Source organism: Mus musculus, chromosome X (assembly GCF_000001635.26).
Source record: "Mus musculus strain C57BL/6J chromosome X, GRCm38.p6 C57BL/6J".
NCBI classification, from domain to species: Eukaryota; Metazoa; Chordata; class Mammalia; order Rodentia; family Muridae; genus Mus; species Mus musculus.
The window spans coordinates 130,946,332-130,972,824 of NC_000086.7; positions in this window are offsets into that span (position 1 = coordinate 130,946,332).

Below are 26,493 nucleotides of genomic sequence, written 5' to 3' on the forward strand. Positions count from 1 at the left end.
ACCTCACAGGGATGAAAGACAATTAAACAGGATAATGCATGCAAAATACTTATCGAAATGCCTGATCCATGGTGGGATCATAAGCAATGGTGTCTGCTTTGGAATAGGAGAAGTAGTTATAGTGGTTGTTATTGTAGCTATTCTTGTAATGATATAAAATTGGAATATAACTCAATTTCATATTTCTAGCTAAAAGGATTTCTCTTCCGGTTTTCATCTAGCATCTGTATGGCTTCAAATATACTGTATGATTGGGTTTGCTTATCTTCCATGTATGAACAGCTGAAGCAAATCTTTCATTTGGTGTGCTTCCTCCTGCTGCCCTCTATCATAATTATTTTTAATTAACCTTTCGTTTGGTTCAATTTCTAGGGTATAGGCCAGACTAATTTTTCTCAGCTCTATTAAGGTATAATTGATATGTAGATTACTATATAAATTTATTACATGTAAAACACATATTTTTATAAGTATGAACATATACATACACATATGATAACATCACCACAATGATGATAGCATACTCTGTTGGTCATGAAGGACCCAGTGACTCCCCCAAATAATACAGACAATTGACATTGCTCTTGGTAATTCACCAGAATTATATAGACTTTACTTCTAAAGATGTCACACAATTTTAATACTGGTTGACAAGGAAATCAATGTGGAACTGAGTTTGGAGTTCTGTCACTAATGGCTGAAGTTCCTAGTGCCCAAAGATGGTATGCAGGGGAGAGAAATAAATAGTTATGGACCCTGGATGCTATGATATAGACCTGCCAGGTAAGCTTACTGGTACAATAGTGGCAGGACAGTTTGGGGTGGAGATAACCAACTGCTGTCTTATTGGATTTGTGGTCCACTATACAGGTCAGAGTACATACTTGATGCTATAATTTGTTAAAATCAAAACAAAACAAAAACCAATTCCTTAGAAGTCAATAGGCCCTAGGCAGAAATCTACAACTGTTGTTTTACTAAATGAACATGTAACTAACTTGTTTTCTAAATATTCATTTTTTTTGTATACATATACTACTGCTGCTCTCAGCCTTGGTCAGAGAAGACTCGTTTTATAGTGAGTAGCAGTGGATGAAAAATACTCATAACTGCTCAAAGTGAGTTGTTGAGTATTTACACTATGTTCATTTTTTTTTTCTGAGTGTGTGATCATTGATCTGCTGTAAAAGTAGTATTTTGAATTTTTTTTCCTGCCATTTCAGTTATCTTAATATCTTTTGCTTTAGGGCTTGAAGAATTGTGGCATTACGGAGGTGTTGCAGTGGCTTATTTTCTGCAGTGATTTAAGTTTCTTTGCTACATTTTTGTTGGATGGGATTCCCATTTAGTTTTTCCCTCCATTCTCCTCCTCCTTCTTAATTAGTAATTATTTTCCATAATTTTTAAGCTATCTTCACTTTGCTATATGTCTCTGATTCTGTTTAGGAGAGAATCTGATTATATAGAGAGGCTTGCAAACATCTGTTTTAGTTCAGTTGTTCTTGAGAAGGTAAAGAAACAATGGGACTTGGGTAATGGCTAGAAAGCAAATGTAATTTGTGATCTTTAATACTAAGGGTATTAAATATTAGTAATATTAGTAAAATGACGAAATAGGGAAGATATAGCCATTTCTGACACTTTCTAGCTCAAAATTTCTAAGGAACCCATGTGTGACAGTTCAGGAGCATTTCTCCAGTAAGCACTGATAAACTGCCAAACATGCCTCAGGTCCATTCAATCCATCTTTAGACCTCCACTCTTGTGATATCTATATTGGGCTGAATCTGGCCTTTTGAAAGAGGTATGGTAAGGCTGGATGATATTTACAATCTTCTCCTAGTCCTTTGTCTGTTGCCTCAAAACTGTCCATCACAGTCTTGTTGAAGGAATCATTGTCTTGTTACAGATATCGTACAACTTGTTCTATGGCTGCTAAGGGCTGTGGGCTTATACTGAGGATTTGATTGCTAATGTGTTTTCATCAGGACCACTGGCCTTATGTTTTAGAGGAATCATACGTCAGTTGCAGCTGTGATTATCTTGGTTTCTTGCCTTTGTACCCATCTATGACTAGGCAGTTTCAAATATGCTAGTATTATCTTCACAGATTTCTGAACTATTTCCTCTACTCCCCTCTTTACAATAGATTTGGTTTGGGCTATTTGAAAGTTGACTTACTCTCTTCTTTCACCAAGGTACACAGAGACAATTTTGTGTATGCTTTCTTACCCAGAAGTCAAAGGTATATTTTAAATGTTCACTCTTTCATTACCAAAATGTTCTACTGAGGCGTATAGCTTCCAAATTTTGAAAATTAACTTAGGTTTAACCTTGATGGCTTTTAGAAGCTAATCCTGCAAAAACCTAAAAAATAAGTACAGTTAGAGATGAGGCAACTTTTTTTTTATTGAAAACTCATGCTTTTGAATAAAATAGTAGAAGTCACAGGGGTTTGACATGTTGATGAGAAAGAAAGAATATGTCCAGATAATTTACACTTAATTTTATAGCTAAGGAATTAGAAATATTGGAGATGCTTATACTGTTTTCCAGAGCTATTTTGTATTTTGTAGTAGCTATCACTCAGGGCAGGAGGCTTCTTGTGATCAACAGTATGCAAATATGTTTCAAATATTCACCAACCTCTAAAAAACGACTCTGTGCTTAGATGAATAATGTTTTGAGCATAACCATAATAATTTGGTTTAGGCATTAAGTAAGGCTGCAAATAACAGCGAAGAGAAAGTGAAATTACAGAGAACAGGTTTCCTTTTGAGAGTTCAGGAAACTATTTAGCATCTCTTGGTAGGTGATTCCAACTCATCACTGTCCATAATCTTCTGGTGTTTCTTAAAAGAGTAGCAATCCCTGGCTCAAGCTGTGCTATTTTAAAAACAAATCAAAAGCACTAAAGTGACCCAATTGTTGCTCAGTGGCTGCTCTTAACTAAGAGCAGGACAGCTGGAGCTCACACTATAACACTCTGACTTAATTAATACCTTTCCTCCACAAGGCTCTTTCCCTTCTCTTCCAAAGCATCTTACAACACAGTGGGGCTATCAGTCTACTTACACAGTTACACTCATTGCTTTTCTGTCTCTCAGGATGCTTCTGCTATTCCACATTTAACCCTGAAAAGCTTTGCTTTCAGAGACTCAAAGTCTCTAGAATTAAGATGGAGCAATTTTAAAGACACAAAATATCATATATTTCTAAGCAATAACTCATGGTGAAAATGTCAGTTATGAGGAGCACTCATTAAATGCTGGCACTATTTAAACTGAAAAGTTGATCCTCATCCTTTAAAAAGTATCCATCTTAAAAATATAGACATAAGATTGTATGATTCTTTCAGTATCCTTTCATTGTCTTCAATTTTGTCCTTTGTATTTTATTTTGCTATACTGAGGATTTATCCTAAGGCACAGTTCATTGCTATGGAAGCCCTCTACCACTGGGCTATGTTTCTAGACCCTTTCACTGATATATATTTTTTTAAAGACACATGTTATTATAGCTTCTCCCCAGTCTGTTTCTATTATATTCAATTTCCTTAAACAACTGTCATTGCCTGCAGTGAATAGAAAGATCTTGACTTTCTGCCAAAAGCTGAAAAGCAGAATTAAGAAATGCATTATGTAAAATTGTTCTGGGTTTTCATTCTGTTGTTATGTCCAGATTATAATTTGCCAGCTCCTTCAAAATGTTCATGATGATCAGTTGAAATCTACTGACATTATGGAAACACCCGGTAACTAATCAGAGGTCCCTTTTCTGTAAGCAAAAAAATCAGAGAGAACCCAGAAAACTCAGTAAAATGAGAGTTGAACAAAATTGGCATGTCACTAAGAATTCTAGAGAGGGCAATTACAAAGGGCTTTGCTTCTACTATTGAACACAACTATATTCAAAATTATAACCTCAAGGAACTAGTTTACTGAAATCCAGAAAGTATTACGTACTTTTCTTCATATTAGAGATGATCATTAATTTGTGTGTGGATTAAATGGGGATTACCTGCCACAAGAAAGGAGAAAGCTAAAGGAATACCTTTTGCTATTTTATATTGCTGAAAAGCATACATAGACTACAGATAGAATAAAAGGTGGAGTATACAAGAATCTAGCAACTATAGTATTGGGAAAAGCAAGAGGGAAACAAACCTTGTGTGAAGGAAATGAGAAGAAAGAGGGAAATGAATTTTCTGTTTATAGTTCCACAGTGTGGACAATTCTTTGTAGAGAGGATGAAGGTCAAATATTGAAGATCATAGACAAAATCAAAGCAAAGTTAATAGAACTCTAAAAAATATGATAGAGAAGCAGTTTTGAAAAAAAGTCATCTGTAGGCTTATATTTTCTCTATACCTACTTTAATAAGGCTTCTTACCTGCTTTCGTCTCCCTTCTAGCCCACCATCCATCAGAGGTAGTGGAAAGAAAAGGGGTTGATAGGTCAAAGGAGGATATGGACCTGTCTAGCAATAGTTCTTTGGGATGATTCTAAACTTTGATGTCAAGATAGTACCATTTCAGTTCACATTAATCAGCAGTAGTAGCTCAATCCACTTACAAACAGCACTCATGAATCAGCAATGGAAGTTTTACCCAGAAGAAACCATAAGGCTCTGCCAATTGGCCCAAATCTGTGGAAGGGGCAAGAAGCTGCCTGAATGTGGCCAGAAGTCCTTTGGTGCACTTCTTTCTATGGCATCATACAATGATCAGCAAAGAAGACAAAGATAACCAGTGGTACAGGGTTGTAAGTGAAGACCAGCATCAGCAAAACCCAGTGAAGACCAGCAAAAAGTGGCAAAGTGAACAAATACGACACAACACTGTCAGTTAGGTTAAATCCTTTCCCAACATCGTATGTTCTCTCAAGAATCTGTTTTAGCAAACATCACATGCCCTTTTCCTGCACAGCTTCCAGGAATGCACCATGTACCTGTTCTCAGTAAAAACATCTCATAAGAAAGTTTCTAGAAAAACATGACATGACAAAACCAAGTCTCCAATGAAACCAGAAAATTCAAGTTTGGCCATCACTGGAACATTTCCAGAAAGACCACTCTGTGGAAATTTTCTAGAAAAAACAAAGAGTAGAATAACTAGAAGAATGAAAAGTGTTTTAGGGGTGCATAGAAAAGAGTTTTTAGCTGAAAGAGAGAGAAGGAGAGTGTGAGAGAGAGAATGTGGAATTAGCTGTGTATAGGTATCTCAGTGGGCATGTTACATTAATGAGTCCTCTGTCACAAAGATTTGGGGATATCCTTGAGAAAATCAAACTGTAAGTTTAAGATGTTGATTTTCAAACTGTAGAAAAAGCAGAGTTCGCTTGAGACTTTGACAGTTTAAGGATGAAATCTTGGCACAATTTTTAAATAAATGCACAAATTGACTTCTCTGTGCTTCAGGTTTTTTGCCTCCTTAATTGTAGAGAGTAATACCTGTTTCCCAAGCTTGTTATCAAAGGTAAGTGATGTACCATGTAGAGTCTATTTAGTTCATAATTAGAATTTAATAAATGGCACATGTTTTTGGTTATTTCACTTTCCACATAAAAGTAAGCTATGAGTCACGATGACAAAAAGTCGGGTTCTTAATTCATGTCAGAAGCAAGTGAATTGGTAACCATTAAAAAAGGAAATAAATGAAATAAAACAAATACAACACAGAAGCCCATAGGGTTTTTGAAAAGAATGAATAATTCTTCTATGAATGACCACATATCACTCAGTAGGCTGAATAATTTGGAATGAAATGTATTATTCCAATGATTCTTCCTAAAATGAAGTTAACAGTTGGGATATAGCTATCATAAGAGAATAAAAATTGTGATGGAAAGGGATTCATATTCATATGCTTTGTTTTGTTTTCATCTTGTAAACTATCATGAGAATGAATTAATAGTGCTACTTTCTCTTCATTAAACATTTGTCAGAAGCAAGCAATATCAGAATTTTAATGCCCATCTATTATTCAAATTCATGCTATTCTTTTCTTTTTAATATTCTTGGCTTGCATTGTTTGACATGCTATAGCATTTTGCAAAATACTTAGACCATACAATCGTGAAAATGGAATGTGAAATTAGAAATAAAAATGGAAATCAATTGTAACTGATGATTATTCTATTGTTTCCATAGTTTCAAAAACAGTCCCAACAGAATCTATTCCCAATAGATCACTACATTTTCATAATTTAGAGTTTCTTCTCAGTTATGAGAAGTTTTTGTATAGTACACCGATAATCACAACCACATAACTTAACATAAATGAATGTCCTATTAAAAAAAAAGCCTGTGTACCATGTCCAAATTTTCCTGGGCATTTACATTTGTTTACAGCCACAGACTTTTTTAAGGTAATCTACATTTCTCCACAATCAGGAAAATTTCCATGAAAAAGAATTCTGAATTTTGCATTTGTCTATTTTTCTTTTACAGTATTAGAGCAAGAATTTTTGAAGAGCACCATTGATTTATAATCCTGTATCCTTATTCCTGCAAAGCATTCAAGGATTTGGGAAACACGATGGAAAATGAAATTTCAGCTAGGGTATATTTACTAGCTGGATGATTTGGGGATAGTCCCCTAATACCTGCATGTTACAGGTGTCTGTTCCATTCAAGGAAAGTCTTGTATTCAGGAGGATGCTTGAAGTTTCCTCAAAGTTCAAATTTTATATGGCAATTGTCAAGGAAGGAAAGACACCCTGTTCAAAAAGGAAGGGAATCTTGGTCTGTACAAGAGGCTTCTGTTCTTACCTCATTTATTTGTTGTATGAAATTCCTTTTCTTGTTCAAACAAAGACAGACTGGAGGGAAGTCTTTCTGTCAGATAAGTCACCTACTCCTAAAATTTGGCAATGCTTACAGGATCATTTCATCTGTTCAAGAGGTGTAAGCAATCACTATTGTGGTTTGTAGTTTCTCAGTCATACCAAGGTATGAGGTACTCAGACAGTCCTAAAACCACACTTTTGAGGTTGTAACCAACGTGTGTGTGTGTGTGTGTGTGTGTGTGTGTGTGTGTATGCATCTGTGTGTGTGTGTGTATATATATGTATATATATAATCCTATGTTTATTAGTCTTAGTTTAGCTTAATAATAAGTCTATCACCTATTGAAGTGTGAGGGGTAGGCTTTGATACACATTCATTCTCCTTTGCCATTTGTAAGGCTTTCACACCTCGAAAAAAGAAAAGAAACCATTCATTTCTAAGAAAACATTCTTTTTGACAGTTGTGGGGAGCGGGTGTGGCGGCAGTCCCAAAGGCGCCAGGGACTGCAGCTAAGTCATATGACTTGCACCTGACTTCCTCATATAAGACACAAACATCTTGAGTGCTGCGCAGGTGTACCAGGATACAGGTGAATCCAATTTGATGATTTGCCCCTGCTGCCCTGATTAGCTGAAGCTGCGTGCCTGGTGAGGTGGCGTGGCCTGCTGTGCGTGGATGGGAACTGAGAGTATAAAAGAGTGAGAGGCCCAGGGTTCGGGGGAGATATAAACAAGGGAGATATAAACAAGGGAGATATAAAAACAAGGGAGAGATATAAACAAGGGAGATATAAACAAGGGAAATATAGAGAAAGAAGAAACAGGACTGAATAAACGTGTGCAGAAGGATCCTGTAGCAGCGTCGTTCTTCCTGGCCAGTTGAGCGCGCGCAAGAGTTGGTGCCGAAACCCGGGACAAGAAACATCTTCAGACAAGAGCGAAGACCCCCTGCTACAGGGAGGATTCAGAACTGCATCACGGGGAAGGAGTGGTTAATAAAGGTTCTTGTAAAACAGACTGTTGAGAAGGATCCGGCGTGGATTCAGAACTCTTCAGCTGGGGAACGGTACTGATGAAGAGAAAGAAGAGAGATGAAGACTGAATAAACTGCTGTTAGAAGGACTGGTGGTCGCATCGTTCTTGCTGGTCGAGAGTGGGCGCGACAATTGGTGGCCCGTACGGGGAACCGACTCCCCCACCGAGTTCAGAACTTTCAGCAGTCAGTGGTTGCCAGCAGGGTAAGTTCACGATAAGTGAAACTTGCGACCCCAGGAGTTTGGGAAGGACCTCGGATAAAATAGAGGCAAGCATAAAGTTGCCAGGAAGCAGGCACAAGGTAACAAAAGGTTCCCGGTTTTGGGATAAGTTAAGGTTCACGGTTTCAGGACAGATTAAGGAAGTATGATAACCTCAGTGTAGTGATCAATAGATCCTCGCTGTGTAGTTATGCTTTTTTCTCCTATTGACCCTTTGTGGGTAGGTCTGATAGTTTTGGTCTTTTTTGTTCTGATATATGGACTCTGTTACTGTTTGAATCGAGAGGCAGTCAAGACAGGTCAGAAAATCCTTATAGAGCAACAAGAAAGTATGTCGGAGGAAGAGAAGGGCTTAAAAAGAAAAAGGAAAAAGAAAGGAGACACAGTGTTATCAGGTGGTCAGGAAGGACGAAACAAAAGAGCCGAGGTGGAGGAGGAAGGCGAATTAGCTTTTGCGCCGCCTCCCTATGCCTCCTCAGCAGCCACCTGTAGGTGGACCTTCTGTCTGGAGATTTGGAGAGGATCGACCAGATCTGGTGTTGACGTGGGCGAGAGGGTCTGTTTGTGTGTTTCCACAGGACCAGACGGAACCTCTTTGGGTGCCGGAGAGATTGGTGAGACGCTGCAAGAATGAGGCTCCTGATCCAGTTGCCCCTGTGGATGTGGTGGATGATCCCACAAGCACAAAGGATGGAGCCGAGATGAGAGATCCTTTCGGTATTCCAGAAGCCGATACCAGCTCGACATGACGTTCAAATTTTTCCATGCCTTTTTGATCCCTGAATTCCCCTTAAAGAGATAGCCCCTCTGGCCATCTATCCCTTGCTTCAGGGAAGATGAGCGGGGATGAGAGCCCTGGGATGTATGCTTGTTATAGTGTGTGTGTGTTGGGCACATGTGTTAGGTGCAGAGTGTGTGACCCGCACTTTCGCCATGGTAGCGTAGGCTTTTGCTGCAGTGGAGGCAGGACAATCTCCTCAGATTCGGTTTGCCGCTCTAAAAGAAATTATGCTGCTTTATGCCGTGGGTTGCGAGGCTAAGCACTGCACAGAGGATAGCTTGCTGTTGGCATCCTGTGGAAGGCACGTCTGATTGCATGAAGGTTCAGTGTCCTAGTTCCCTTCCCCCAGGAAAAACGACACGGGAGCTGGCCAAGACCTCTCTGGGTGATGAGCCTAAGGGATGGTTTTGTGTAGGGCCCCTATGCTTGCACACTGGGGATCAGACCTCTACCTTCACCCATGAGGCTTGCTTGCAGCAATTAAGATCTGGCCATAGATTAATCAACATCCTGGCCTTTTGATGCACCTGCCACAAGCAAAACACAATCTCCCCAGGTGTGGCTTGGCATGATAGAGAGGTAGTCAGTGATAAGACTCCCTGGGCATGTCACCAACCTAAGACAGGGATCAAACCAATGCTGTTTGTCACCCAAGGACGGGTAAGGGGCATGGCTGCGGGGGGCTATCTACAGACATTCTCTCTGCCAAAAAAGAAAAAAGGGGGAATTGTGGGGAGCGGGTGTGGCGGCAGACCCAAAGGCGCCAGGGACTGCAGCTAAGTCATATGACTTGCACCTGACTTCCTCATATAAGACACAAACATCTTGAGTGCTGCGCAGGTGTACCAGGATACAGGTGAATCCAATTTGATGATTTGCCCCTGCTGCCCTGATTAGCTGAAGCTGCGTGCCTGGTGAGGTGGCGTGGCCTGCTGTGCGTGGATGGGAACTGAGAGTATAAAAGAGTGAGAGGCCCAGGGTTCGGGGGAGATATAAACAAGGGAGATATAAACAAGGGAGATATAAAAACAAGGGAGAGATATAAACAAGGGAGATATAAACAAGGGAAATATAGAGAAAGAAGAAACAGGACTGAATAAACGTGTGCAGAAGGATCCTGTAGCAGCGTCGTTCTTCCTGGCCAGTTGAGCGCGCGCAAGAGTTGGTGCCGAAACCCGGGACAAGAAACATCTTCAGACAAGAGCGAAGACCCCCTGCTACAGGGAGGATTCAGAACTGCATCACGGGGAAGGAGTGGTTAATAAAGGTTCTTGTAAAACAGACTGTTGAGAAGGATCCGGCGTGGATTCAGAACTCTTCAGCTGGGGAACGGTACTGATGAAGAGAAAGAAGAGAGATGAAGACTGAATAAACTGCTGTTAGAAGGACTGGTGGTCGCATCGTTCTTGCTGGTCGAGAGTGGGCGCGACAGACAGTTATGAGTAAGCACAGTCTTTCCTTTCTCAGAGCAATAAACGTTACTGTAGAGATAAAATTTACTTTCCATGCTATAACATTTGAATAATTTTTATACCTAAATATTTAGCTGTATTGTGAGATGCTTTGTGGGTACCTACTGAATTGCTTTTATAAAGTGAGGAGGTGGGTAAGTTTAGGTTGTAAAAACATCAGACCAAACTCTTATTTCTCAAGTGGAAGCTGGACTTACTTATATAATACTTTAATTATGAGCTTAATAATAACAATAAATATTAGTGATACAAGCAAAATGGATATGCGGAGAGGGTTAGAGGCACCATCTTTAGGCCTGGGTAGAATGGTTATTCCTTATATTACTTGATTATAAAAATTTTCTTGTTTCTGTCATATATATTCTGATGTAATTTCTCCATAAAAAATAATTAGGGTATTAGTGTTTCTCAAGGAATTGATTTTGTAGTATAGGAGCTGGTTCATTCTATGCACACAATGTTGATCTTGAAGTGTCAGTTCATTGATGTGGTTTATAACTGGATGAAAAGCCAGCTCAGCAAGAAGCCAAGACTTCTATATAATAAAATGATGAGATATTTTTTAACCTAATGGGACTCTACATGACAAAAATTTTAAGATGATAATAGTATTGGATAAATTATGATCTGCTAGCTCAACCCCCAGAAGGAAAGAATCACTCTATATAATGTTGCCAGAGGAGTTACCAGAAGATTTATCACCTTTTCAGGAAGAGTTTAATATTTATCTATGAGTCTGAATTAAGGGTGGAGAATAAGGAATAATGCAGGAGATTGCTTTAGTGACTGCCAATTCTCATACTTGTGGAAGCTTAAAGGATAGAAATATCATGCCTTTCTGAAAAGACCCTGGTTGAGTACAGTTTTAGTTGGCAGTATTAGAAGGCTAATTAAAAAGTGTGTGTTAAGAACAACAACAACAAATTCTCAATGAACACTTTCTTCAGACATTGGGCCTAATGGCTCAGAGGGTCTGGGGGTAATTGTACTAACAGATTGCTGGTGGTATCTTCCTTTAGATTTATGTCTGATCAAAAGGGAGAAAATTGATAGTTCTTTTAATCATATCGGATGCACAAAGAACTTGTGCAGGTTGGATGCAGTCATGGTATATCTCTAAATCAACAGAAAAGCAGCACTTCTCTTGAGGAAGTCCCTTGAGACACCTTATGTGCTAAGCTTGTTAAGAAGGAGGATTATCATTAGTGTCAATAGACCCAGGAATCTTGGGAAACAGATGTGGGTAATCCACCACATTTTGGCTTCCAACAACTGTCTTAGTTATGCCCAGCTGTGCTAATCCATCACGGCACAACCTGCTATTTACCTTCCTTGTACTGTTATGGGCTTAAGAGTAAGATGAAAGAGAATCAAGAGTTATGAGGTAATTTAGAACTTTCTAGAATTTCAACTTCTTACTTTTATTTCCTCTTATCTGACACTATTGACAGGATAACATAACACCTAACATAATAATTGCAGCTAGAGCAATCATCAGGCTGCCAAAACCAATATTAGGAAAATAAAATAGTTTGCTGAGCTTCTTGTTATAGTATTCTCTAATACCATACAGAATCATTTGATAGAAACTAGACAAGAATAAAATTTGTTAGGCAGCTATCCATCTTTAATGTTTTGCCTCTTTCACATAAGAATGATCTCTCAGGCAGTCTAACAAAGGATAAACAGCTAAATATAAGGAACATCAAGAAAACAGCCCTCTAAAGAAAATAACATTTATGATACTCCTCCGTCACTGAAAGACAGGGAGGCCAGAAGACAAAGAGAGAGGAACAAATTCCAGAAATCTGAAATCATCACCCAAATGCTGCCACGGTGTAATTTTTTGGTTTTGTAGTTAAGCCGGTGTGGTGTGTGTCAGTTTGTCTTCTGAAGACCAGATGCATAGGCAGGCAGGCAGGCAGGCAGACAGACAGATAGACAGACAGATAAATAGATATGGCTATATACATGATACAGCATTCCAGATGGTGAACAGTTTCTTTCCCCTGTGTGTCCCCTCAATATACATTGCCCACAGTTAGTAGTCCATGAGTCCTTGTTAAATTGAAAAAGGAGTCTGAAGCTGTACACTAATGAGATGAGGTTCTCAGTACTATCCCGTGCCAATAGAAGAGTTCATACTTTGAAGTCTACATGAAGTTTTGATGTGGTTTCTTTGATGTTCATATTATTAAGTAATGTGAAAAAGAGGCAGTTTTACTTACTCCTCTGGATCTTGCCTTATTCTTCATGGCAAGAAGTGTTGGTAAGGACTAAGGTGAAGGTTTGAGATGGAATCTGGCATCAACACTAAAGTTAAACCAGTATTTTCTCTTATGTTTATATAGACCTATAAAAGATGCATTTCAAAATTTCATTTTTATATTATAAGCCATTAAATCAACACTTAAAAATCACTCTACTTCTAGGGTAATTTGTAATCAGATGGAAAATTTCATAGGCATGAGGCTACTAAAGGTATCTTAAAGGAAAATATAAGATCCAGCAATAAATATAAGCTCCACAGGTAATATATGGTACTTCATAACTAAGCTACAAGAGTTTTGAGGTGTAGTATATTGATTACATTGTTAAGGTCTGTTCCTATGGAAGGTGTTAAATATATTTGGGATGAGTTTTATAAAGTTACTGTTTGTTGAAGGCAATAGAAGACTTAATCAACATGTTGCTTGTTTCAATCTCAAAGCTAATCCTCATATTCAAAGGATAATAAAGGGAAAACACCAACCAAGGACAGAAACTATACCCTAGAAAAAGCAAGAAAGTAATCCTTCAACAAACCTAAAAGAAGACAGCCACAAAAACAGAATCCCAACTTTACAACAAAAATAACAAGAAGCAACAATTACTTTTCTTTAATTCCTCTTAACATCAATGGGCTCAATTCCCCAATAAAAAGACATAAACTAATAGACTGACTACACAAACAGGACCCAACATTTTGTTGCTTACAGGAAACTCACCTCAGGGAAAAGGACAGACACTACCTCAGAGTGAAAGTCTGGAAAACAATTTTCCAATCAAATGGTCCGAAGAAACAGCTGGAGAAGGCATTCTAATATCGAATAAAATTGACTTCCAACCCAAAGTTATCAAAAAAGACAAGGAGGGGCACTTCATACTCATCAAAGGTATAATCTACCAAGATGAACTCTCAATTCTGAATATCTATGCTCCAAATTCAAGGGCAGCCACATTCATTAAAGAAACTTTAAGAAAGCTAAAAACACACATTGCACCTCACACAATAATAGTGGGAGACTTCAACACCCCACTCACACCAATGGGCAGATCCTGGAAACAGAAACTAAACAGAGACACATGGACACTAACAGAAGTTATGAAACAAATGGATTTAATTGATATTTACAGAACATTTTATCCTAAAACAAAATGATATACTTTCTTCTCAGCACCTCACGATACCTCCTCCAAAATTGACCATATAATTGGTCACAAAACAGGCCTCAACAGATATAAAAATATTGAAATTATACCATGCATCCTATCTGATCGCCACGGACTAAGGCTGATCTTCAATAATGACATAAATAATAGAAAGCCAACATTCATGTGGAAACTGAACAACACTTTACTCAATGATACCTTGGTCAAGGATGAAATAAAGAAATTAAAGCCTTTTTAGAGTTGAAAATGAAGCCACAACATACCCAAAATTATGGGACACAATGAATGAAGTCCTAAGAGGAAAACTCATAGCCCTGAGTGCAGCCAAAAAGAAATTGGAGAGAATATCCACTAGCAGCCTGAAAGCACACCTGAAAGCTCTAGAACAAAAGAAAGCAAATTCTCCCAAGAGGAGTAGATGGCAGGAAATAATCAAACTCAGGGCTGAAGTCAACCAAGTGGAAACAAAAAGAACTATTTAAAGAATTAAACAAACCAGGAGCTGGTTCTTTGAGAAGATCAACAAGATAGATAAACCCTTAGCCAGATTAACTAGAGGGCACAGGGACAGTATCCTAATTAACAAAATCAAAAACGAAAAAGGAGACATAACAAGAGATCCTGAGAAAATCGAAAACATCATCAGATCCTCCTACAAAAGGCTATGCTCAACAAAACTAGAAAACCTGGACGAAATGGACAACTTCCTAGACAGATTCCAGGTACCAAAGTTAAATCAGGATCAGATTAATGATCTAAACAGTCTCATTTCCCCTAAAGAAATAGAAGCAGTCACCAATAGTCTCCCAACCAAAAAAAGCCCAGTGCCAGATGGGTTTAGTGCAGAGTCCTATCAGACCTTCAAAGAAGCCCTAATTCCAACTCTCCTCAAACTATTCCACAAAAGGGAAACAGAAGGTACTCTACCCAATTCATTCTATGAAGCCACAATTACTCTGATACCTAAACCACACAAATATCCAACAAAGAAAGAGAACTTCAGACCAATTAACCTTATGAATATTGATGCTAAAGTACTCAATAAAATCCTCCCAAACCGAATCCATGAACACATCAAAGTGATCATCCATTGTGACCAAGTAGGCGTTATCCCAGGGATGCATGGATGGTTTAGTAATATATGGAAATCCACCAATGTAATCCACTATATAAACAAATTCAAAGACAAAACCAACATGATATCCACACCTATGGTCACTTGATCTTTGACAAGGGAGCTAAAACCATCCAGTGGGGAAAAAAAGACAGCATTTTCAACAAATGGTGCTGGCACAACTAGCAGTTATCATGTAGAAGAATGCGAATTGATCCATTCTTATCTCCTTATACAAAGCTCAAGTCTAAGTGGATCAAAGACCTCCACATAAAACCAGAGACATTGAAATTAATAGAAGGGAAAGTGGGGAAAAGCCTCGAAGATATGGGCACAAGGGAAAAATTCCTAAACAGAACAGCAATGGCCTGTGCTGTAAGATCAAGAATCAACAAATGGCACCTCATAAACTTGCCAAGCCTCGGTAAGGAAAAAAGATACTGTCAATAAGACAAAAAGGCCACCAACAGATTGGGAAAGGATTTTTACCAATCCTAAATCTGATAGGGGACTAATATCCAATATATAAAAAGAGCTCAAGAAGCTGGACTCCAGAAATTCAAATAACCCCATTAAAAAGTGGGGTACAGAGCTAAACAAAGAATTCTCAACTGAGGAATACCAAAGGGCCGAGAAGCACTTGAAAAAAATGTTTAACATCCTTAATCATCAGGGAAATGCAAATCAAAACAACCCTGATATTCCACCTCATACCAGTCAGAGTAGCTAAGGTCAAAAATTCAGGTGACAGCAGATGCTGGCGAGGATGTGGAGAAAAAGGAACACTCCTCCATTTCTGGTGGAATTGCAAGCTTGTACAACCTCTCTGGAAATCAGTCTGGCAGTTCCTCAGAAAACTGGACATATTAACTACCGGAAGATCCAGCAATACCTCTGCTGGGTATATACCCAGAAGATGTTCCACCTGGTAATAAGAACACATGCTCCACTATGTTCATAGCAGCCTTATTTATAATAGCCAAAAGAACCCAGATGTTCCACAACAGAAGAATGGATACAGAAAATGTGGTACATTTACACAATGGAGTACTACTCAGCTATTAAAAACAATGGAATTATGAAATTCTTGGACAAATGGATGTATCTGGAGGATATCATCCTTAGTGAGGTAAACTAATCACAAAAGAAGTCATGGGGGTCCATCCCAAAATCAGCCACCCAACCCAGACACTGTTACATATGCCAGAAAGATTTTGGTGAAGGGACCCTGTTATAGCTGTCTCATATGAGGCTATGCCATTGCCTGGCAAATACAGAAGTGGATGCTCACAGTTATCTATAAGATGGAACACAGGGTCCCCAATGCAGAAGCTAGAGAAAGCAACCAAGGAGCTGAAGGGGTCTGCAACCCCATAGGTGGAACAACAATATGAACTAACCCCCCTCCCCCAGAGCTCGTATCTCTAGCTGCATATGTAGCAGAAGATGGCCTAGTCAGCCATCACTGGGGAGAGAGGCCCCTTGGTATTGCAAACTTTATATGCCCAGTATAGGGGAATGCCAGCGCCAAGAAGCAGGAGTTGGTGGATAGGGTAGCAGGGCGGAGGGAGGGTATAGGGAACTTTCGGGATAGCATTTGAAATGTGTATAAAGACAATATCTAATAAAAGATTTAAAAATAAAATGATTTGATAAAAAAATATAGAAACCATATCAAAAAAAAAAAAAAAAAAAAAAAAAGAATGCCTAGCACAGGGGACACACATGAGGAAGTCAGACCAAAGTTAAAGTTATTTAAGAAAACAAGCTAGGGGCTAGAGAGGTGGCTCTGTTAATCATACTGGCTTTGGCTTCAGAGAACATGGGTGCAATCCCTAGCACCCACCTCATAGTCCACACCAATCTGTAACTCCAGTTTCAGAGGCTCTGATTCCTTCTTCTGACCTCCAGGGACAGCAGACATGCACCTGGTTCACAGACATAGGCAACAACCTCATACATATAACAATTAAAGTTAAAAGAAACAACATTAAGTTTTAACTTAGCCTCCCAAGGCTCATTTATAGGCTTGGAAATGACAAACAAATAAACAACCCTCTGAAGACTTCTTGAATTAATCCACCTTAGTATGAGACATCCTCATAACGCATTATTTCTAATTGGCTATTTCTGGTAGTAGCCACAGAGGAAGAGGCTGTTTCTTGCTATTCAGCATCTGGCATGCGTCTAGTTTGACATAACAAATGTCATGAACTAAAGATTTATTTTGAGATTACTTCAACACTCAGGAATACAAGCTATGACTAGTATATTGTTTGGCTGCCTTCTGTATCAGGCCTTCCAGTGTTTGGTGCATCGTCACGCAAATAAGAACGCTGTATTCCCTAACACTTTCTCATGCCAATCTCACAAGCTCAACATGAGTCTGATTTTGAACAGCAGCACAGCTTGGACAATATTCAGTCAACACACAGTCAGAGCCATGTAAAAAGCAGACCAGGGAGGCCTAAAATGAGGGCATAATAGTTACTAGCCCAGATGATCACATTCAGATGATCACATTACATTTTCCTCTTCTAACTGTCAGACATTTACAGGGACACAATTCGGAGATGCATTTGGGTCTCATTTGATCCCTATGTAGAAACTGAGCATTTGCTAATAAAAGGCCAAATTCTTAGGCAGGGGTTTTATACACAGATGTAAATCTAGGCAGGAAGATATTCCAGTTCTGAACACTGTGTTATGATGCATTTGTAAATAGCCTAGCCTCAGTTATAAATTAGTATTTTTCTAATGCAAAAGTTATTCAGTAACTTGGGTTTTCTCCACAATCTATGCATTTTATAGATATAGTTATGAAAGATTGTAATTTATTGGTTTCATCTTCATTTACACATAACCTTTTTAAGATGCAACTTCTTGCTGCTTAAATGTGTATTTGTTTAATCAACAGTGCCTGTGAGTCACACTTAAGATTAAGTACTAGCAGTATAGTGCTACAATACAGTCAGGCTACTCCATTGGAATGATTCTTAAACTTGCATGAGCTGGGCATTGCAAGCAGGAAAGATCAGTTCCTGTGGTTGTGGAAGAAGCAATGCCTCTTTGAAGTATTTTTCCAGTCCATTTGTTCCCAGGCTTTCAGTGCCCTAATGTTTTCTTCTGGGTACTTGAATCTTGACACTGCTAAATACTATGTTAACCAGTTCTGTTGGGCAGCCCAAGGAAGCTCTGAATTTTTTTCTTCTTTGATCCCTTCCACCTAACACACCTATCCCATGTGCCCCAGTGTTTAGTTTGTTTTGTTCTATGTGATGGCTAGTCAGAGCTGAAGAGGTGAGACTCTCAAAGAGTTCCACGTTGTGTCCTTTTGAGAAAGCATCTTTATCTTAACAGGGGGCTTATATACCTCATGTAAGTTTTGGAAAGCTTTCAGTTCATGAGACCTTTTATAGCTTTTAAATATTACTATATACATTATCATCATCTTCGTGGTTTGTATGTAAGAGTAATATTATATCTGCATCTATATTGATGCACTAATATAGTGAAGCAGATCTATACAGTGATAGACTATTTTCAGCCATGATATGTGATATACCACTATGGACTAGAAAAAAGAAATATATTTTAACTTAATAATTAATTGTTTAAGCTAACATATAAAGTAATGAGTTTTATGAGCGTGATTTATACATGAATATAATTATACTTTGTGCTTCCCCCAATCCCTTCCTTTTTCTTCAGGCAGCATCTTATGAAACCCTGGCCAGGTTTTAACTTGCTTTGTAGCTGAGGATGATCTTTTTGCCTCAATCTCTCAAGCACTGGAATTCCAGATATGTGACATCCTTTCATTGTTAGCTTTTATTTCCCAGTTACCTGTATTTTTTTTCATGTCATTTGTATTCTGTTACCTTCTCTCCAGCCCCCTTTCTGCTCCCTTAGCATCCTTCTTCTGGTAAATACTACATATGAGAAAAATATGTATGATGTGTCTTTTTGATATGGCTAATTTAACTTAACACAATGGTTTTCAGTTCTTCTCAAAATCCTGAAATCTAATGATGCCATTTGCTACAGCTGAATAAAATTACACTGAGTATACATAACATTGACATACTGACACCACCACCCCAACCCCCGCTTACTTTCAAAACCACAAAATGACACCATGGCAGCATTTGGATGATAATTTCAGATTTCTGGAATTTGTTCCTGTCTCCTTGTCTTTTGTTCTGTCTTTTCAGTTGAGGAGGAGTATCATAAATGTTACTTTCTTTTTTATTATTTTTTATTAGATATTTTCTTCATTTACATTTCAAATGGTATCCGAAAAGTCTCTTATGCTCTCCCCTCGCCCTGGTCCCATACCCACGCACTCCTACTTCTTGGCCCTGGCGTTACCCTGTACTGGGGCATATAAATTTTGCAAGACCAAGGGGACTCTCTTCCCAATGATGGCCAACTAGGCCATCTCCTCCATTGGGGGGCCCTGTGTTCCATCCTACAGATGACTGTGAGCATCTACTTCTGTATTTGCCAGGCACTGGCATAGCCTCACAAGAGACAGCTATATCAGGGCCTTTTAGCAAAATATTGCTGGAATATGCACTAGTGTCTGCGTTTGGTGGCTGATTATGGGATGGACCCTCAGGTGGGGCAGTCTCTGGATGGTCCATCCTTTCATCTTACCTCCAAACTTTGTCTCTGTAACTCCTTCCATGGGTATTTTATTCCCTATTCTAGGGAGGAATGAAGTATCCACACTTCTTGATTTTCTTGTGTTTTGCAAATTGTATCTTGGGTATTCTAGTTTTCTGGGCTAATATCCACTTATCAGTGAGTGCATATTTAATGAATTCTTTTGTGACTGGGTTACCACACTCAGGATGATATACTCCAGATACATCCATTTGTCCAAGAATTTCATAAATTCATTGTTTTTTAATAACTGAGTAGTACTCCATTGTGAAAATGTACCACATGTTCTGTATCCATTCCTCTGTTGAGGGACATCTGGGTTCTTTCCAGCTGATGGCTATTATAAATAGGGCTGCTATGAACATGTCTCCTTATTACCAGTTGGAACATCTTCTGGGTATACGCCCAGGAGAGGTACTGCTGGATCTTCCAGTAGTTACTATGTCCAGTTCTCTGAGACTGATTGATATGACCTTCTCCCTCCTCTCTGGCTCCTACTAGAGAAATGTTTAGTTCTGGTTCTGGGTCCCTTATGTAGGATAGCTAGGCTCCTTTGGTGGGGCATCTAGTTCTCATCCTTTTCTGTCTATTTTCTGTCCTTGGTGCACCAACCTGTCCATGTCTGTCTGTTTATGTCTGTGTTTTTGTTTCATTGTTTGACTGTTCTGTGCTTCATGTTCAAAAGAAAAAAAATGGTTAAACATTATTTGCTGGTTGTCCACCCCTTGATTTAATTTCAACTCATTTCAAAAATAAAAAATAAAAAAGCAGTATCGGTTGGCTTTTGCAGCCTGTACCTTGTAGCTAGGAGTCTAGCTCAGTTGGAGAAGTCCTGCCAGGAGCTGATTGTCTATAAAAGCCACCCTTAAAGGGGACAGCAGCTTCTTGGCTTCTATTGTAAGAGAGCTGATGGCTGTTTCCCCTAGAATAATCTCTGTGACAGTTTATTGAGTTCAGCAGGTGACGAGGTGCTCCACTCTAGAAATTACAGCTAGAAAAAGTAAGCATTTTGTCTGGTTTAAATAAGTAAGTGTGTCGCCACTTCATGTTTGTTTCTGACTGGTTTTGAAAGTATAAATATGTCCCGCATATATTGGCTATAATTATTGGCTTATAAGTTATTGGGAATGATGAAAAAATTGTAACATTGGTAACAAAAAGTTGGTTTAAAACTGGTAACACAGGGTTGGAGTCGTTCTAGGCAACACATGACATGAGAGACAGGTCTCTAAAGACACCTCTAAATTGGGTCATATTTTACATAATTTTATCCTAGAAACCAGATTTATAAAAGATAGGATTTAGGACAGTGTCTCATTGGTGAGGTATTAGAGGCTGCACCATTGTGCATTTATATGCAGGAACTGGCAGCCAAACTTTGTAGCATGGGGGTGATTCACTTGGTGTTTCTGGAGAGATTTGATTGATTGTTGGAGGATAAGTTTTGTTTTCTGAAGTTGTGGTTGTGCTCTGATGTGGCAAGGGAAACTTTAAAATTTTAGTTAAACTGACAGTGGCTGCAGTTTGCAGTTGGATCACAGGTGCAAGATTCTAATTCTCACATATTTGTAATTAAGAAAAAATCTAGCAGGTAGAGATTGTTGCACGTTTTGCCAAGGGTTAATGAGGATATGCAACTTTTGGAGGCATTGCCTACTCCATCTGCCATTCCAGGAAGTTATGGATTTGGAGGATTGTTTTTATACTGTTCCTTTGAATCCTGATGATTGTAAGGCGTTTGTTTTTAATGAGCTTGTAGTTTTAAAGAACCCATGAAGTTATATCATTAGAAAATTTTGCCTCAAGGAATGGCTAATAGCCCTACATTATGTAAAAGAATTGTCACTGCTTCAGTACAATAAGTTAGGACTCTGAATCTTTCAGTGTATATTATTCATTATATGGATATTAGCTGATCCCTCTGAAGGAGTTTTACTACAATCCTTTGCTCTTACATAACAAGATTTAAAATTTTGGGGAGTGGATGTTCCAGAAAAGATTCAAAGGCAGTCTCTTTTTCAATATTTGGAACATCAGTCATATCCTAAACAAATTGTGACATAGAAAAATTCAAATAAAATGATAATTTATTTTCTTTAAATTATTTTCAAAAGTTTTTAGGAGATATTAATTGGTTAAGACCTCATCTTAAGCTTATCACAGGAGAACTTAAATCTCTGTTTGATATTCTCAAGGGGTATGCAAATCCCAATTTCCCTCAACAATTAACTGATGAGGGGTGAATAGCTTTGCAGAAAGTTGAGGAAGCTATTAGCCAACAACAGATACTTTATATTGACTGTTCAATTGTTTGCTGTTTGTGTGTGATATTGCTACTCATGAGCTTACAGCAGTGCTTTGGCAAAAGAGACCATTAATGTGGATTCATCTTTCTTCATCTCCAAGTAAAGTTTATCACCCTATTATAAAGCTGTTGCTGTGTTAATACAGAATTTTAGGATAGAATCAATAAAATACTTTGGAAAAGAACTGATGAAATATCGTTTATTTCAAAGAGCAATTAAATTTGTTATTGGAGAATACTGACATTTGGCCTATTGCATGTGTAATTTTTTCAGGCAAAATTGATATTTATTATCCAAAAGACAAGTTGTTACAATTTGCTTCTATGCATGCTTTTGTATATCCTGTAAATTTACACGTGCAGTTCATAGAAAATGTGCTTACTGTATTTACAGACTCATGTAATGGGAAGGCAGCATATGTAACTGGATCACATGTTCATTTTCTTTGAATTTCACCCCTCCCACTTCAGCACAAATAATTGGATTATATGCTGTAGTCACTGTTTTTGAAATGTTGAAAATCAAGTTTCCAATTTGTATACTGATGTAACCAATAAATAGCTTATGGTTTGCAATTGCTTGAAATTGTTCCTTTTTTAGACACTGCTATTTCTCAAATTCTGTAATTGTTTATGTGAATACAGCTTAATTTAAGAGAATGTACTGTTCCTACTTTATAGGACACTTAAGAGCTCATACTCAATGGCCTGGACCCCTTAGTGAGGGCAAGGCCATAGCAAATTTGTATACCAGGCAGATTATAGGCCTTATACAAGAATAATTAGCTAAACAATCTCATTCTTTACATCATCAAAATAGTAATGGCTTGAGACAACAATTTGGTATTTCTAGAGAATGTGCAAGTCAAATTGCAAAGACTTGTCCTGAATGTCTGCAGTTTTTATCTGTACCATATAATGCTGTTAATCCTCGAGGACTCATATCTAATCAATTATGGCAAATGGATGGTATTCATATTTCTGATTTTGGAAAATTAAAATATGTACATGTGACTTGAAACCTTCTCAGGCTTTCTAATTGCAACTGCTTTAAGAGTAGAAGCAACTAAAAATGTAATTAGTCGTTGCCTACATTGTTTTTCTGTGCTGGTTGTTCCAAATCAGATTGAAACAGATAATGGAACTGACTATTGCACTCAAACATTTAAGATGTTTTGTCAACAATTTAATATTACCCATATTACTGGGATTCCTTATGATTCTCAAGGACAAGATATTGAGAAACAGATATTGTGGAACTTTAAAACAATATCTTAAAATAAAAAATGGGGTGTTATATTCCTGTATACCACAAAACTATTTAAATCGTGCTCTTTTTATTTTTAAATTTTAAAAATTTGGATGCCAAGGAAGTCTCTGCTGAGTGCCTATGACATCCTACAACTAGGCATACTTATGCCTAGATCAAATGGAAGGATCCATTTACTGGCACATGGCATGATGCCCATCAGTATTTAATATGGGGAATAGGACTTGTTTTGTGTTTTTTCTGAAGGATGCTGCAGGAGTGTGCTAGCTGTCAGAGTGATTAAGACATGCTGATGTTGGGACAAAGAAAGATGTGAGCTTGCTGAGTGCCCTGACAATGGTGACTGGGAAGCTGTATTGGACGTATGTTCCTGACCCACCTTTGGTTGCCTATATCCCAGATTGGACAAGCTGCCTTGCTTCAAGCTTTTAGGCCTTATGGGACAGAGAACATGGTGACTGTGGAAACTTACTTAGAAAAATTAATCAAATAAAGCAGTTGTTATAATGACTCTTCTCTATCCTTTAATGTGTCCACTTATTCAGAGTCAATCACGAAATGGTATAGAAATCAATCCAATATTGGAAATGGCAGTCTTCATGTAGAAGACTGGACATTTTCAAAGACGTACTTGGAAATTCACAACTGCCTTGTATGGTGTTAAATTTGCAGTGGATAAAATTGGGTCAGGATCTGGATTTCAAACAAGTTTTAGTGCATGTGTTAAGGCTCCTAATCTTTTATTAATTGGTCATGTTAAAATTTTGTTTCTTCTACAGTATTTAATGTAAGTTGTATTGATTGTACACTTTCTAATTGTGTCAGTGTATTGAAAACTGGCCTGTCTGTTATGGAGGTCTATCAATCAGCTTTTGTTTTATTACCCATGAGTATTACAGGACCTCGGTATTCTAAAAAAAAAGACTTGTAAATATTGGAAGAAGGGAGTCGGGCCTTAAGCAGAAGCAAGAGGATAGTGGGATTGATTATTGCTGGTATTGCAGCCTTAATTATATTAGCTAGCACACTACTTCTACAATTGCCTGGGCACAAGAAGTTAAGACTTTTGTTAATCATTTAGCAAAAAATGTTACTAATGTTTTGACTATTCAAGAGGATTTAGATAGGTGTTTGAAACAATGGATTGTTGCTCTTTATGATACTATTCAAATTCTTAGAGAGTTTAAGAGTAAGAAGCCATCTTGAATGTCATGCTAAATACCAATGGATTTGTGTTATTTCTAAAATTTACAATGATAGTCACTATAATTGGGAAAATTCAAAGACACTTACAGGGTATTTGGCATAATTCTAACACCTCTCTGGATGTTTTAACTTTGCATACCAAGATTATGAATTTAAAGAATACTGCCCCGCTGAACATTGATGTTGCAGATATTGATAAAATTACTCATGGCCTGAGGTCAGTATTTCCATCTTGGTCAAGCTTCACTAATGGCATGTATAGCTTGATCATACTAGCCCTTCTTGTCCTGCTAATACTTTTATTCTTGCCCACTGTGATAAAATTTGTCTTTAACAACATTGACATGTTGGCGGCCAAAGTGCATGGCTTGAAACTGAAAATGAACCCAGCCAGAGTTATTAATTTCACAGACTGGCAGTCAACAATCAGTAAGTTCTGCACAGAGTCTTACCAACCTAAAACATAAGTGCATTGCTTTTGATAATACATATTCTACAATGGGTAAGGAAGGCATTCTTGTCAGAATGACCTAAAGCAGGTGCAGTCTTGTTCACTAAATAAAAAAGGGGGAGATGTGTAGAGCTTTTGGGGGCCAATTGACAGGAATCTGACATTGGGCCAGGACAAGAAAGTGGGCTTCAGGCAGGAATTTGACATTGGGCCATGTCAAGCAAGTAAGCACAGGCAGGAATCTGATTTTAGACTAGAACAGGGAAGTAAGGTCAGGCAGGGATCTAATTTTAAGCTAGAACAAAGAAGTAGGCTTCAGGCATGAATATGACTTTGGACTAGAACTAGGAAGTAGGCTCAGATATCTTGGTCATCCTGATAAGCCCTTAGAAACACTAATCATGGGACTTTGTTTATTGTCTTGCTTGTTCCTTGACTATTTGTGTTTATTGTTGAGGGCCAGTGGGCACCAGGGGAATAAAGGGAGTGGGAGAAAACCTGCATCCCACAGAGGTCAGGTGCTCTGGGCAGGCAGATGTGGAAAGACTGCTGCATGCTTTCCACTCAGCGCCGGGTGGGTGTCTGGCTGTGGGAAGCTACGGACCCCAGATTGGCAGGTGGTGGACAAGGGGCAGTCCTAGGTAACATGTTTTCAGTCTCAGGAATCTCAAGCGGGATACCTCGGAAGAGCTGAGAACAGAATCAGTGAGCCCCAGGGCCAAAGGTAGGAAAGGGAAGGGGGTGGCGCTGGGTGGTGTCCACATGGGCAGGAGTCCTTGGTCTGGTCCATGGCTGGAGTGCTGGAAGGCTTTCTGGGGGGAGTTTAGACAAGGCTCCTTAGGGGAAAGCCTATCCCATTGTTCAAGCACAGCAGGCCTAGAACTCGTGCTCCTCCTGCCTCTGTCTCCTTCAGCAAATCCTACTGGCATGCACCATTACTACTGTCCCATGTAGGTGGAAATCACCACAAATTGGGTTCCTCGGGGATCAAGACCTATGCTCGACTGGAGACCAGGCTATTTGTGCAGCCCACTGCCCCACATACTGTCTTGCTTGTTCCTCAACCTAGAACTGACATTATTACTTGCATGTAATTAAAATGGTATAAAAGCAGATTGTGAAATAATAAATCCACCTCAGCCTCAGAACTGGCTGGGGTCATACAAAAAAATAAATAAATAAAAAATAAACAAGACAGTATGGATACCAAGAAGTATGTTATAAAATTTTTTCCTTGTTTTGGGGGAATCCTGTTCAATTGTAAAGGAACATTCATAATAAAATATGCTACGATTCCATTGTTATTGTCATTTTACAGATGAATACACTGAGGTTGAATGAAATAACAACATTGAGCTCATTCACGTAGCCAAGAAGTGGCAGAGCCTGAGTTCTTATGCTATACTACTATCTAGTACACCAATTAGCATCACTTTAAAATGTATTTGTGATATCTTTAATCTGGACATAAACCACATTTGCCGTTCCTTTTTAGGAAGAGATTGTTTTGTTTTCCAGCCAGCCTAGAAAGTTCATATTATGAAGACTAATGGGAAAACCTGTTTTCTGGAAAATACTGTGTGTTTGACTGGGAGAACTGAGCCTGCTTGTAAGTACACTGGAGGTTTCGTAGGCAGCTGAGTCCACCTCTGAGGGATCCATCTTTGTCTCCCGAGAGGAAGAGCCCAGCTGCATCTCTCCTGCAGCATTTTGTCCAGCTGCTCCAAAGTGCTTTGCTTGCATAGGCAGC